At 36.3% G+C, this 15,295-nt stretch overlaps 1 long non-coding RNA gene across 1 annotated transcript; it reads left to right on the forward strand.

Annotated features, from left to right (window-relative positions):
* Positions 1 to 322: 322 nt before the first annotated feature.
* Positions 323 to 7,305, forward strand: LOC117323231. The gene is made up of 2 exons (XR_004531681.1): positions 323 to 441; positions 3,520 to 7,305. It is a non-coding gene; the product is annotated as an uncharacterized LOC117323231 (long non-coding RNA).
* The last annotated feature ends 7,990 nt before the right edge of the window (positions 7,306 to 15,295 follow it).

Consider the following 15,295-nt stretch of genomic DNA (forward strand, 5'->3'; position numbering starts at 1 on the left):
TAGTGATGTAAATTTATGTATAATATTCTTCTTATATTAATTTTGTACATTATTAAGGAAAGGGTGATCACATAAGTTGTAATAACTTGTACTCAATCCGTTTGTAAACATTTTGCAATAAAATTTGTTTAAACTAAACTGATAACTTTAAACTTTCTCCTGTAAATCCCTTTCACGGGCGCCGGTGACTTTTTTTCACCCCTTTGGTTTTTATTGCGACACTTATATTTAGCATTCAACATCATGGGAAATCAAAGGTCGCCAGCACCTGTGATTTAACTGACGTGGTCGAAGGGCAGGTAACTGCAGCTTTAATTCCGACAGAGTTGTTCCCCTTCGAATAGATCACCAGATTTTCGAGTGACCCGATTTATACCGTGCACGTTTCTTCCAACGTTCAAGTGCCGTGTTGTAGATCTAGCGTATGAAAGTATCAGTACGGTAAGTGAAGGTAAGCCTTAACCCCTAGCTCCGGTCGCGGATAATGTTATGATGGCTGTGTCGTGTGAAACATATTCTTCTGGTTGAACAGGCCTACTGTATTTTGTACTGTAGATCGACTGTAAATCGTAATAACGTACGGGTACTGGGACAGTAGCCTAGCTACTGCTGCTTCAGAATGGAAACTTTAGCAGGACACTGAGCGTTCCTCTAGCGCGTGGTTTTTTGCTTTATTTACTCAGCTTTTATATTTTGCTTTGGATTGGTTTAATGACATTTTAGGAACGCCCTATCGGCATCTCTTGGTGTATATTTAGAATCTAGGTGTACTGTGTGTAATTACAGTAGACCAACAATATATATATTACTGTAGAAGCTTACGGTACTAGCCTACCAAGAAATGAAATGGTGCTCAGCTTGATTCGGTGTCGTGACTAGGTTCTGTACTGTATAATGAGTCATAATGTATCCCTTTACATAAGTAGGTTTATTATTTATATGGCCTGCATAATATCCAATGTAAATGAGGTATCCGGGATGCAGACACCACCCAATAGAGTTTATAACATATCCCTGACTTAGGCTATAACGTTACCGTGGCCAATAATAGACACTTTCTCTATAAATGCTATCTTATGCTGTGCTACGACTTCATTCACTATGTATTTTTCCCAGAAGCAGAAATATTGAACTGGGAAATGAGCAAGCAATGCTAGTTTCTATGTCAAATAATTGAATAAATAGATGTATGAGTACTTAATTGATACATGTTCTGAATATCGAAATGAATAGATAGATAAAAGACTTAATTGATACATGTTATGAATATCGTAATATAATGAGTTTTTCTGTATGGTTTGGTTATGCCAATCAATATTTTAAATAAAGTGTGTGGCCGCCATGTATAATATATGAAGATTGAAGAGCATTAGATTATATCATTATGTATCAGTATGATTTCTGTTGGTGTTGTTAAATCATCTTCTCCTAATTAACATCTTCGCCTACAAAACCATATGACCCACAGTCATAAACTAATATTTTATTTATTATAATATATTGTTTGTGTCTTCAAGCAGGTTGCTTATTGAAATAAATTGTGTAGCAAGTTTGTTTGAAAGGCTAATCAAGTTTAACCCATATATTCAAGATCATTGGGGTTAAAACATGATGGGACTTTTGATATTGGAGGTCCAACATAATAACAATCATTCTTCTCCAACTGTATAGGTTCTGAAAGGTTTACTATACCGTATTCAACATAATAAGCCGACTTGTTGCTATTAGTGCACCTCTGGCACCATTGTTTGATTGCTTATTTCACTGATATGCCAATATATGTGAAAACATGTAACAGATAGGGACATTCTATTTCTAAAAATATAATTTCTTATGTATTTCCTGAACTGATTTCACATTGAAACATGATTGCTGGCTTCAGCAATAGACCAGCATGTGCTTAAAGATCTCAGAGTTCAAAACTTTAAATTGAAGAAAGGAAATTTAATACATATTCTACTTGATTAATGGGAACAGTCTTATCTGTACTATTAGTATTACAACCATAAACATATCTAAAGTAAACAAAGCCATGTTTATGACTGAATTTATTGAGGATTTAAGTCCTCTATGTGCCGGGGCCATACAACATTTACAGGACTGCCTGGTGTCCACAGCTAAATCACTGAAGTTAGTGGACTCTCCCTCACAAAGATACACCAGTTGTTATAATGACAGGCCACAGACTCTCCCCCACAAAGATACACCAGTTGTTATAGTGACAGGCCACAGACTGTCCCTCACAAAGATACACCAGTTGTTATAATGACAGGCCACAGACTCTCCCTCACAAAGATACACCAGTTGTTATAGTGACAGGCCACAGACTGTCCCTCACAAAGATACACCAGTTATTATAGTGACAGGCCACAGACTCTCCCTCACAAAGATACACCAGTTGTTATAGTGACAGACCACAGACTCTCCCTCACAAAGATACACCAGTTGTTATATATAGTGATAGGCCACAGACTGTCCCTCACAAAGATACACCAGTTGTTATAGTGACAGGCCACAGACTCTCCCTCACAAAGATACACCAGTTGTCATAGTGACAGGCCACAGACTCTACCTCACAAAGATACACCAGTTGTTATAATGACAGGCCACAGACTCTCCCTCACAAAGATACACCAGTTGTTATAGTGACAGGCCACAGACTCTCCCTCACAAAGATACACCGGTTGTTATAGTGACAGACTCTCCCTCACAAAGATACACCAGTTGTTATAGTGACAGGCCACAGACTCTCCCTCACAAAGATACACCAGTTGTTATAGTGACAGGCCACAGACTCTCCCTCACAAAGATACACCAGTTGTTATAGTGACAGGCCACAGACTCTCCCTCACAAAGATACACCAGTTGTTATAGTGACAGGCCACAGACTCTCCCTCACAAAGATACACCAGTTGTTATAGTGACAGGCCACAGACTCTCCCTCACAAAGATACACCAGTTGTTATAGTGACAGGCCACAGACTCTCCCTCACAAAGATACACCAGTTGTTATAGTGACAGGCCACAGACTCTCCCTCACAAAGATACACCAGTTGTCATAGTGACAGGACGCAGACTCTCCCTCACAAAGATACACCAGTTGTTATAGTGACAGGCCACAGACTCTCCCTCACAAAGATACACCAGTTGTTATAGTGACAGGCCACAGACTCTCCCTCACAAAGATACACCAGTTGTTATAGTGACAGGCCACAGGCAGTAAATGATAATTGTAGTTTAACACAATGCTCTAAACATACATTGTATTTTTTTTTCAGTTGAGGAAGAAACCACATTTCACTTTGATTTCACTTTTTGTTTCAGAAACTTGAACAGCATTATATCATAGTGTAATGATAGGACAACAAAAATTACCCTGACCCTGGCAAATGTAATAAAGATGGATTTTAATATTAGTTTTACATGCATACATGCATAGTTTTACATGCATACAATCATACAGTATATTTGAAGAAGGTATTATAAGAACTTAGTAGATATACCACTTTTTTGCTGCAGGTTAAACTGCCAGTGAGAAGTACAAGACCAGAGATATGGCTAATTGTGGATGGCTCTGGTCGATAATCTGGGTGATTATACTGCTGGTGTTCGGATGGCCAATAGGACTCATCTGTGCCCTCTTCTACTGCATGTTAAGTCCGTTTGCGGCCTGTTGTCATGGCTGTAGCGAACTCATCAATCTACTGGACCGAGGTGTAAAACTTCCAATGACTTGTGCTCAAAACATGGTCGCAGGAAAGTCCATGTGTTGATCCTGGGCAGCTTCAATGTGGTATAGTCCGATAGGGAGCTCCAAGTGCAATATAGTAAAACTAAAGTGTGAAACTGTTATTATGTCGTGTATATCAGAGAACCTTTGTGACTTCAGACTGCAGCTGTGCGAAAGTAATGGTTGTATACATGTACTTTCATTCCAAGATCTCAGTAAATCCAGAAAGGATCTTAGTTGATAAAATCTAAGAGTGTATCAGCAATGTGGAAGAAAATTGAATTAAGGAAACGTAAATCAATGAAATTGAAAGATTTTGCCAAAGGAAAATTGGAAGAATTTGGTTATGGATAAACAGAGTTAGCACATGAACCCTATCAGACAACGGTGTCCTGGTGAATTTTTTTACATAATCATACACATGTATTTATATGCTGAGGGTGCATGCTGCCTCGTTGTATCTGCTTTCAATTCATATCCGAGTCACTAAGCATCATTCGATTCTAGTTTGCGTGTATCAAGATGGTCACTTTGATTTGAGGTGGAACTGTACATTTGTAATTATCTCACCAGGTCTAAATGCTTTGGAATATTAAGTCAAGACAGTATATAATATAGCTGGTAGTCAGCAACACAGCTAAAGGATTGTCAGTAACATTTGTTACAGAGCCTGTCTACGCCAAAGAGGACCATGTATCTCAGGGACTCGGCTATAGGTATTCTATATTAGATCGTTGGCCGTGGACGAACTTAACGGTATAGATCCCTGGAATAACAGCTTGATTATTACTCTTTCTGATTAAGATGGCTGCCGTGGCCTTTGGTTTCAGATATGTAAATGTCTTCCATTTAAAGAGTAAGACTGGTTTTAACAAAATGATCCCTTTTCGGTGTTTTATATCTGGACATGATTTGTTATTTTTTGGGTCTGCATGGTTGCTCTGGCACATGGCTATAGTTTTAACCAGACATTGCATAATCATCGTTGTTTTCATTTACAAAAGAAAAAAGAAAAATTAGTTAGAATGGTCTATGTTTTACTGAATTTGGAATCCAAGATGGCGGCCCCAGTTTCTTCATTGGCTGATTTTATTCAAATTTTTAAAATAATAATTCTTTCAAAGCCCCAATTATATGTATAACTTAAAAACTCTTTAAGATTGCTGCCACATTGGCCTCCGAGATATTTTCTTAGAACTGTCAGACTAGGTAGAGGTTACGCAGGCTTTCTTGTGCCTGAATTTCAGAAATATTTTTATAATTTATCATAATTTTATTTAAATGCTTATATATAATTGATATTACATACTGAAGTGATTTAAATGTATTTCATTTCACTTTGTCATTTTGTTTGAGATCTGTTCGGGGTCATCACCCTTGTGAAGTAAACAGTAACATAAAGTGTTCATACACATCGCAGATCTTTATTTATATATGTATTATGGGATAGTATCGTCAGTCAGGCATATAGCTTTAGATGGTGTGGAATTTACAAGATATTTCTTTAAGAGTTATTGCCCTTTGTTCATGAATATAAATTTGTTCTCTCATCAGTATTTGATAAGTTTCTGACCAATTTCTTTGAAAACGAGTAGGATTTGTTACCATGACGTATGGTATTGGTTTCCTTAGCAGCACTTTGAATAGTTCTTTTTGTTGCATTTCTACATTTTATGCATTTCTTAACCAGAATCTATTTACTTTGGTATCAGAAGGACATATACCCAGTATTTTTCCACCATATGCTAATATTGCTAATTTATTTCACTCTCAAATTGATGCTTGTATTATTGTGTGTTAGTAGTAGAAATCATTGTCTCAAAGTAAGTCGTAGCACTAACCAGAGCTTCGTGGGCAAATATGATTTTGTTGGCAGTAACTTTTGAAGCTAATTTTATCAACTTGCTAAGGTCATCATTTTGGTCCATAAGAAAGTATGTAGGAATCCAGTAGATTTATTTTAACATTTTTTAAGTAATTATTTATATTTTTATGGTATAATACCAGTGAAAAATTAGTGTTTTTTACACATGTCTATAATATACCTTTTTCAAATAGAGCCTTAATCTTGAACCTGACCAGTATAAATAATATGGAAGGGACCAGGTGAAATCATAAAGCACTATAAAGACAATTTTTAATTTCAAGTTAGTTGCAGTTTATATATACATTTTTGTTTTAATATACATTTGTTTACAGATTTTTATTCTGCTGAAATAGTTCAGTTTTTCATTTTACAGAATTGAAAACATTAATTTCTAAAGGGAATCTGGAAGATCTAGCTTATTTTAATTTAAGAAAACACATTTTAATGTCTATGTGACTCTGTTGAATGATTATACAATGTACTTGCCATACTTGAAATGTGTATTCCAGATATAGTTTATTTCAGGTTGTAATTATACAAATGTATACATGTATATTATATGTAACCACAGTGCTTAAGTCGAGAATGAATGTCAGTGTTTAGATATTTTTGTTATGATAGTATAATGTTATAGATTATTCTGTATACATATTTATATACCTCTCTCCTGTGCCTTTATATAAGCTTCAGGATCATGAAATAAAAATCCTGTCAAGTTACAAAAATTGTAATTTAAACAAACGTAAACAAAATGTCAAAATTAGTGAAACAATAAACCTGTCAATTTACAGCATACTTGTCACGTCTGACACTGGAAAAGAAAACAATAGTTTGACGTGATTTACCATAACTGGTTTAAATGTTATATATATGTAGTAATCTGCTATGTTTTGTATCCCAGCAATGTACATGTACATATACCGGTATTTATCTGAATAACACACCGGAGAATAATAGCTATCAGTAACCCCATTACTAGGACTTTAACCAAACAATTATGATATCAGTACTTATGTTGGAAACTACATTATTGATTTGGGATTTGACAAAAATTTTATATTCACAAGTTTCAAATTCCTGCTAGATATAAGTATGGTATATACCAGGTAGGCACATCAGGAAGACTTACCTGTACAGTAGTCCAGAGACGTCTCAGAGTAATCCGAAGGTTACTCATGTTTTATTGGCCTTTTAAAACGCCGATATGGGCCGACTGTACAGGTGCACGTGGATGAGACACCTTCTTTTGTGGAGATGTTGTTATACCTCAATAAATTCTATGAAAAATATTCAAAGCTTCTATTTATATGCTGTGGCTCCAGTAACGGTCTGGACACTCACAGCTGATTTATTATTGACTTATTGGAGGTACATTATTCCATGATCCTGTAGCCTAACTACCAGCTTTACTCTTACTAGAAATAATGTACAAGGCTTGCTTCCTTCTACACACTGTTTAGTATACTGATGGAGTAGTTTATTCTGCATTTGAAAACTTCACACTAAAACTCGTCCAAGTCATGTGATGTACTTGTACCATAAAGTGCTTTTACAATAAACAGATTTATTATTCTGCATAATAATCCTATGCATGAAAAGTTGCTCGAGGATAAAAAGGGCATTCCTATTTTCTCTGTATATTTCTCGACTTTTGCATGTTCAGCAATAAGATTTAATCATAATAAAGATGTTACTGTATCTAGTTGAATAAAGTGTTTTCTGGTTATTTTTTCATGATTCCACACATGTACAGATCTTTACTAAATTTCATACATAGGTTTCCCTCATTCCCCAAGTGTGTATGTTCAATTTTGAGACTGATTAGAAACAAGTCCCTGGACCTCTTGGTTATTGAGAAGTTTTTAAAGATTCTAGCCTATTTGACCCCTGTGATCTTAATGTAAGTCAAGTTATTTCATTTGAACAAACTTGGTAGCCCTTCACCCCAGCATGCTTCAGAACCAATATCAGATCTTTGTGCCTCATGGATATTGGGAAGAATTTGTTTTAAGAAAAAAGTTTACGCCAGCCGGCCAGACGATGAATGCCAAACCAAGGCATAAGCTCACATGCCCTGCGGGCAGATGAGCTAAAGATTTTGACAGCTTGCAGTTTCTATTGCTATTTATTTGGAAATATATGGATAGTCTTGTCTCTTAGTTGTACACAGTAACCTTTCTATTTATTGGTCTGTGAACATAAGTGGTATGGTTATTTGTACACTGTCATATTCAATTTATTGGTCTGTGAATGCTATAGAAGAATAATACAATGTGGTATTACTGTTTGTTGTACTTTCATCAAATACAAAAAAAGGTGCAGGCATCAAAACATAAAACAGTATTTAGTGTGCCAGTCAGCTCAACAAGTGGAAGGGCTTCATACCAATAGTGTACCAGTCAGATCAACAAGTGGAAGGGCTTCAGACCTATAGTGTACCAGTCAGCTCAACAAGTGGAAGAGCTTCAGACCTATAGTGTTCCAGTCAGCTCAACAAGTGGAAGGGCTTCAGACCTGTAGTGTGCCAGTCAGCTCAACAAGTGGAAGGGCTTCAGACCTATAGTGTGCCAGTCAGCTCAACAAGTGGAAGGGCTTCAGACCAATAGTGTACCAGTCAGCTCAACAAGTGGAAGGGCTTCATACCAATAGTGTACCAGTCAGATCAACAAGTGGAAGGGCTTCAGACCAATAGTGTACCAGTCAGCTCAACAAGTGGAAGGGCTTCAGACCAATAGTGTACCTGCAGTCAGCTCAACAAGTGGAAGGGCTTCAGACCTATAGTGTACCAGTCAGCTCAACAAGTGTAAGGGCTTCAGACCTGTAGTGTACCAGTCAGCTCAACAAGTGGAAGGGCTTCAGAATAATAGTGTACCAGTCCACAGGGGCTTGGCACGATTTTCCAAATGATAGTCTATATATATATGTATAACTATATATAGACTATCATTTGGAAAATCGTGCCAAGCCCCTGTGTACCAGTCAGCTCAACAAGTGGAAGGGCTTTAGACCTATAGTGTGCCAGTCAGCTCAACAAGTGGAAGGGCTTCAGACCTTTAGTGTGCCAGTCAGCTCAACAAGTGGAAGGGCTTCAGACCTGTAGTGTGCCAGTCAGCTCAACAAGTGGAAGGGCTTCAGACCTATAGTGTACCAGTCAGATCAACAAGTGGAAGGGCTTCAGACCAATAGTGTACCAGTCAGCTCAACAAGTGGAAGGGCTTCAGACCTATAGTGTACCAGTCAGCTCAACAAGTGGAAGGGCTTCAGACCAATAGTGTGCCAGTCAGCTCAACAAGTGGAAGGGCTTAAGACTTATAGTGTACCAGTCAGCTTAACAAGTGGAAGGGCTTCAGACCAATAGTGTGCCAGTCAGCTCAACAAGTGGAAGGGCTTCAGAATAATAGTGTGCCAGTCAGCTCAACAAGTGGAAGGGCTTAATACCTATAGTGTACCAGTCAGCTTAACAAGTGGAAGGGCTTCAGACCTTTAGTGTGCCAGTCAGCTCAACAAGTGGAAGGGCTTCAGACCAATAGTGTACCAGTCAGATCAACAGGTGGAAGGGCTTCAGACCTATAGTGTGCCAGTCAGCTCAACAAGTGGAAGGGCTCCAGACCTGTAGTGTGCCAGTCAGCTCAACAAGTGGAAGGGCTTCAGACCTATAGTGTGCCAGTCAGCTCAACAAGTGGAAGGGCTTCAGACCAATAGTGTGCTAGTCAGCTCAACAAGTGGAAGGGCTTCAGACCTATAGAACGCCAGTCAGCTCAACAAGTGGAAGGGCTTCAGAATAATAGTGTACCAGTCAGTTCAACAAGTAGAATGGCTTTAGACCTATAGTGTACCAGTCAGCTCAACAAGTGGAATGGCTTTAGACCAATAGTGTACCAGTCAGGTCAACAAGTGGAAAGGCTTCAGACCAATAGTGTACCAGTCAGTTCAACAAGTGGAAGGGCTTCAGACCAATAGTGTACCAGTCAGTTCAACAAGTGGAATGGCTTCAGAATAATAGTGTACCAGTCAGGTCAACAAGTGGAATGGCTTCAGACCAATAGTGTGCCAGTCAGCTCAACCAGTGGAAAGGCTTCAGACCAATAGTGTACCAGTCAGCTCAACAAGTGGAAGAGCTTCAGACCTATCGTGTACCAGTCAGCTCAACAAGTGGAAGGGCTTCATACCTATAGTGTACCAGTCAGCTCAACAAGTGGAAGGGCTTCAGACCAATAGTGTGCCAGTCAGCTCAACAAGTGGAAGGGCTTCAGACCTATAGTGTGCCAGTCAACTCAACAAGTGGAAGGGCTTCAGACCTTTCGATGACACTGACCATTGTGTCTGTATAATTAAAATAGACTCTGGACTAGCTGTATACAGCAATGTATTTCAAAAGATGAGATAAGCCGATGATTTATAAAAGCAATTACGTTTATTGTACATACAAGATAAATACAATATACATGTATAACCGATTCTTCAATGGTCATGATTTACAAGAAACAAAGTGAGTGCAAACATGGAATATGTATTACAGTATGATCACCCGGGGAATCTACAAATCTGTTATGTTTGGCTCCAATTAGCGGAGATATCTTTTCACTTGTAATAAGAGAGAAGTTATTTCTGAATACCACTGATTTTAATGAACTCCAATATTGGCAGTTTAAATACATCTTCTTCAGAATAAATATACAGATAAATTTAATTGCTAGGAGTTCAGTAAAGCTTTAATTGAAATTCCACAGCCATTTCATGCAACGTATATTGACTATACAGATAGATGTACATGACGTTAACATCTAAATATGTATCAGTAATTTGTGATGACCAAATTAACAATTTGTTGTTAATTATACTTTGGTAGATTTATAAAAGTAAACATAAAAGTATGATTTCTCTTTGATTTAATATACATACTAGCAAAATTACCATGCCTTTTCATCCATTAATTCCACAAACTCGGAAGCCTGGTTGTAAACCCACATGTTGTAACTATGGTTACTCTGCACTCTGGTGGTCAACCCAGATTTTGTAACTATCAGCTACTCGGCAGCCTGGTTGTAAACCCAGATTTTGTAACTATGGTTACTTGGCAGCCTGGTTGTAAACCCAGATCTTATAACTATCAGTTACTTGGCAGCCTGGTGGTAAACCCAGATTTTGTAACTATGGTTACTTGGCAGCCTGGTTGTAAACCCAGATTTTGTAACTATCGGTTACTTGGCAGCCTGGTGGTAAACCCAGATTTTGTAATTTTCAGTTACTTGGCAGCCTGGTTGTAAACCCAGATTTTGTAACTATCGGTAACTTGGCAGCCTGGTGGTAAACCCAGATTTTGTAATTTTCAGTTACTTGGCAGCCTGGTGGTAAACCCAGATTTTGTAACCATCTGTTTAATTTGTAAGTCTTATTCACCTCAACGCCTGGTAAATCGATAGGGTGGGGGGAAATTTAAAATTAATAGTTTGATTGAATAACTTTTTACAGGTAAAATATAAATTTCTCTATCAATGAATTATAAAATTCTGAACATTATCTAATGTGTTGAAGAGTAAGTATGACATTGACAGTTTCTTAAATGATGGAATAGCAGCAACATGACAAAAGAAACTGCACCACCATGCAAGCACATTAATGGTTCACGTAGAAATCTGCAAAAATATCGGGAGAACGACAGAGAATAAATGTCAACTGATCGTCTCAAAATAAAACTTTCCATCTCTTTAAATGATAAGCAGAAAATGATATGGTCATCCATTCATATCTTCTGACACACAGATGGAGTGTTTCAGAAATTGCCTGCAATTTTGATTGATGGATGATCTATTATGGAAAATGATATACCGTAACTCTTTGTGGAAGAACTGTGATTTACATATCTTCAGTCATAAACAATGGAAAACATGTATAGCAATCACAATAGGTTCACATATTTTTAAGACATTTAATGCTGATCATAAATTGGGAACTCGCTATATCTAGACATTTCAATCAGAATTTCAAAACCAAAAGTTTTACTCAAATCTGAACACAATATCTAATATTTAAGACATTTTTGTCAAATATCAATTGAGCAAAAACTTGATTAATCAAATATGCAACAAAAATTCTTCTAAACAAAGGTACATCAAGATCAGTTGCCAATAGATTCAAAGTTTTAACTCGCAGGTGAAATTTGGTGACTTATTTTGGTGCACAAAAATTTTATGTTAACTTTGTTACAGACATCCCTGTAACCTGAACTTTGAAATTTAATTGTTTGTGCATTTAGTCTATGCTATGAAGAGGCACAGTTTTAGAGGTAGGTAACTTTACAACGACAGTATCCGAATAAAATGAGAGAGTGAGAAAACTGAACGATTCCACAGGTATAAAGATCATACATACAATACTAAATATATCAGTTTGATATTTCATTGACATTTTTCAACACTAAATAACATTATTATAATCATATATTATTATATTCATTAATTAATTTTCAGAACGTTAATTATTTTCTAGACATTAAATTGCCTTTATACATCAATACATCCATACCTGGTGATAATTGTTATCTGTTACGATTTCATAGAAATGCTCTACGTCCATACCTGGCAATAACTTTATCTGTTACGATTTCGTTGAAATGTTCATGTGATACTAATTCTATTGTCCTGTAATAGGCCTGTGACTACAGAGACAACATAATGTGTTAATCTTAATGTTCTTGATACAGCTTCAATTTAAATGAAACATATAAAATCTATTATGCCTTACTGTACATAGAGAGTGAGAGGTCACATGTTAGAGGTAAAATTAAAAGAAAATTTTGATGTCGGTAAAGATAAGTTTAATAAAATGATAGGCTACAGAATCTAAGACATGTTTTCTATTGTGAAATGGTATAATCTAATTTATTTGTTCCTTAGTAGTAATGTATACACGCCATTTATAACTACCTAAATATGAAATGAGAAATGTAAACAAATCTAGGATTTGCTTTAAATGAGTGAGGCATCTTTTTAATGGCACAAAAACATGATTTCCTTATTAAACAATATTTTACAAAACGATTCAGCAAATGTTGGCATACCCATAAACCTGAATCAGCAATAAAACAATGTCTTATAGACCGAGAAGCTGTATAAACATGAAGATGTACCCTTCTTTCATCACATAAACTTCAGAACACACTATAAAATCTAGCTTATTAAACATCAGTAGGAAATAATAAAACCAGTCATTTTGAACAAAATTCTCAGCAAGTTGGTATTTTAATCTGATGTGATATTTAAATCGATAGTAACAGCTAGGACACTTTGGTTTCACATATAACCTTCATTCTCAATTGATTTTTCAATACATGTATCATTTATATCTATACATGTTACACAATAAGACATACTATCAGTGCCAATATATTCCATACACTGTAAAGAAAACCAAATCCAACTATTTCCAGATGTATGTGACTCTGGCTGTCTCATTTAAACCAGTGTTCTAATTAGTAAGGGTTCCGATTCTGGTGTTCTAATAAGTAAGGGTTCCGATTCTGGTGTTCTAATTAGTAAGGGTTCCGATTCTGGTGTTCTAATTAGTAAGGGTTCCGATTCTGGTGTTCTAATTAGTAAGGGTTCCGATTCTGGATCCTGTATCCAGTACAGAAAGTTTTCTACATCATCAGTAAGTTCAGGGCAGGTGCAACACAGCACCACAAGATGACAAATTTTATCTCCTAAAAATCTACTCTAGTGTTAAATGGTGTCTACTTTGGCATTAAAATGATGATTTGGGTCAACTATAACCTAAATGGGCATTAAAATGATGATGTAAAGTTCTACGGGAAACTACAACTACATGATAAAGCCGTATTAGCACTTTAAATGGATTTCTGTACAAAAGTCAGGAAATCAGGAAATATAAGCAAGAAATGGGAGATTTATTTTTCTACTTCAAAATTAAGATAAGGTAGTTAAAACAACACCCTCAGTCAATATAAGTAAATTCACAAGCAGCTGTTCCACTTTGTAGTTTTGCAGTATTTCTACAGAGATGATTTTTTGTAGCATCATCTCCCCAATGAATTCAGCAAGCATGTCTGCCGTGCGATGAAGGCTATAACTATTTTATTGTGATAAGAATTCAGTTACTCAGTGTTATATATAAACATGACTACAAATATTATTAACAGTCCCCCCAGACAGTTTTGGCCACTTATTATGATTCCTCACTGCAAATTTGAAAATCAACGGATTAAAATTCTTCCTATTCTATTCTTTATTCACATTTTCCAATTTTGAGATCAGCAATGGTTTTGAGCAATCAAGCAGACCTCACCGTCAACATTCCTCATCACCAAGGACACCAACACATCAACACCTATGTTAAATGTGGACTAAGATTGTACTGGTAAAATATGTCCAGCAGTGCACCACTAGCTAAGAATACAGCTGGGCTGGCCTGACTCGGTCACTTACTAATCTGGTGCATTTGTTTGTCAACATAATACACCGGACCAGAAATTAATAGACATTTCTGGAGGATTTTGGCATTGAATATGAAGACCTGACCCATTACATTATAAAGCTATATAAGGACTATTAACTTCTCTAAAAACTACCTAAACAAGAAGCACCGGATAGAACTTCTTTATACATGTCATGGGTGTAAGTGATTATCTCCCCTTGGTAGAAACATCTCTATAATCCAACTGTCTCCTTCAGTTTATATAAAGTCTATACCAATTATCTCCCCTTGGTTGAAACGTCTCTACCTTCAGTTTATATAAAATCTATACCAGATTATCTACATGAACACAACACCTCACTCCACCTTGATTACTCAGATTGCACTTTTCCATTGTCTTGCTAATCCACCCTATACACACATACAACACCTTACAATCAAACAGCTCATGTACTTTACTCCCATTACGATAGTTATCTCCCCTTCCATGTTATAACGAACATCAGTAGCCCAGTATATAGTGCTATCATCTATAAAAATGTGTGCTACTGTTATCAACATCTTCTCAGAATAAGGGATACTAAACTTGTATTTGTTTACATTGAAATACATGTACAAAACAATTTTTCCTAAAATCTAGAGCAGGAGGCAAAGGAGACGCCGGCTCTGGTGATAATGTGTAGTTCTGATCGACATCAATAAACACATAAAACTGATACATTTTATAAATATCAAGATATAATTCTGTATCAACAGTGGTTTGTTTTAAATATTTGACAGGAAAATGACTCCTCTCAGTGACTGGTCTCTTATTGACATAACAAATAAACACATCAACAAAACATCTTATAAATATTAAATCAAAATATTCATCAAGTGTACTAAATTTTGTTTTCAAAGTTAAAAAAAAAAGAACCATTTGTCCCATGTGACAGATAATACTTAGAACAGCAGTATACATGTAAGTGATGGTCCTAGATATGTAACACAATCAATCTGATCATGTGACAAATCATCTTTTCATGTGACACAATAAATCAGATCATGTGACACAAAAAATCAGATCATGTGACAATAAAACTGATCATGTGACAGGACAAGTCTGATTGTGTTAATATATGTGATGATAATTATAATAATGTTAAAGTTTTAAGCTCATTTTCTCATATACTCCTCAGATAATCTTCATAACAAATCATAAATCATTCATATCTCTCTCATATTGACCAGTAATTACAAAGAAAAATGACACAAGAGTGTAGAAA

This window comes from Pecten maximus, chromosome 3 (genome assembly GCF_902652985.1).
Source record: "Pecten maximus chromosome 3, xPecMax1.1, whole genome shotgun sequence".
NCBI classification, from domain to species: Eukaryota; Metazoa; Mollusca; class Bivalvia; order Pectinida; family Pectinidae; genus Pecten; species Pecten maximus.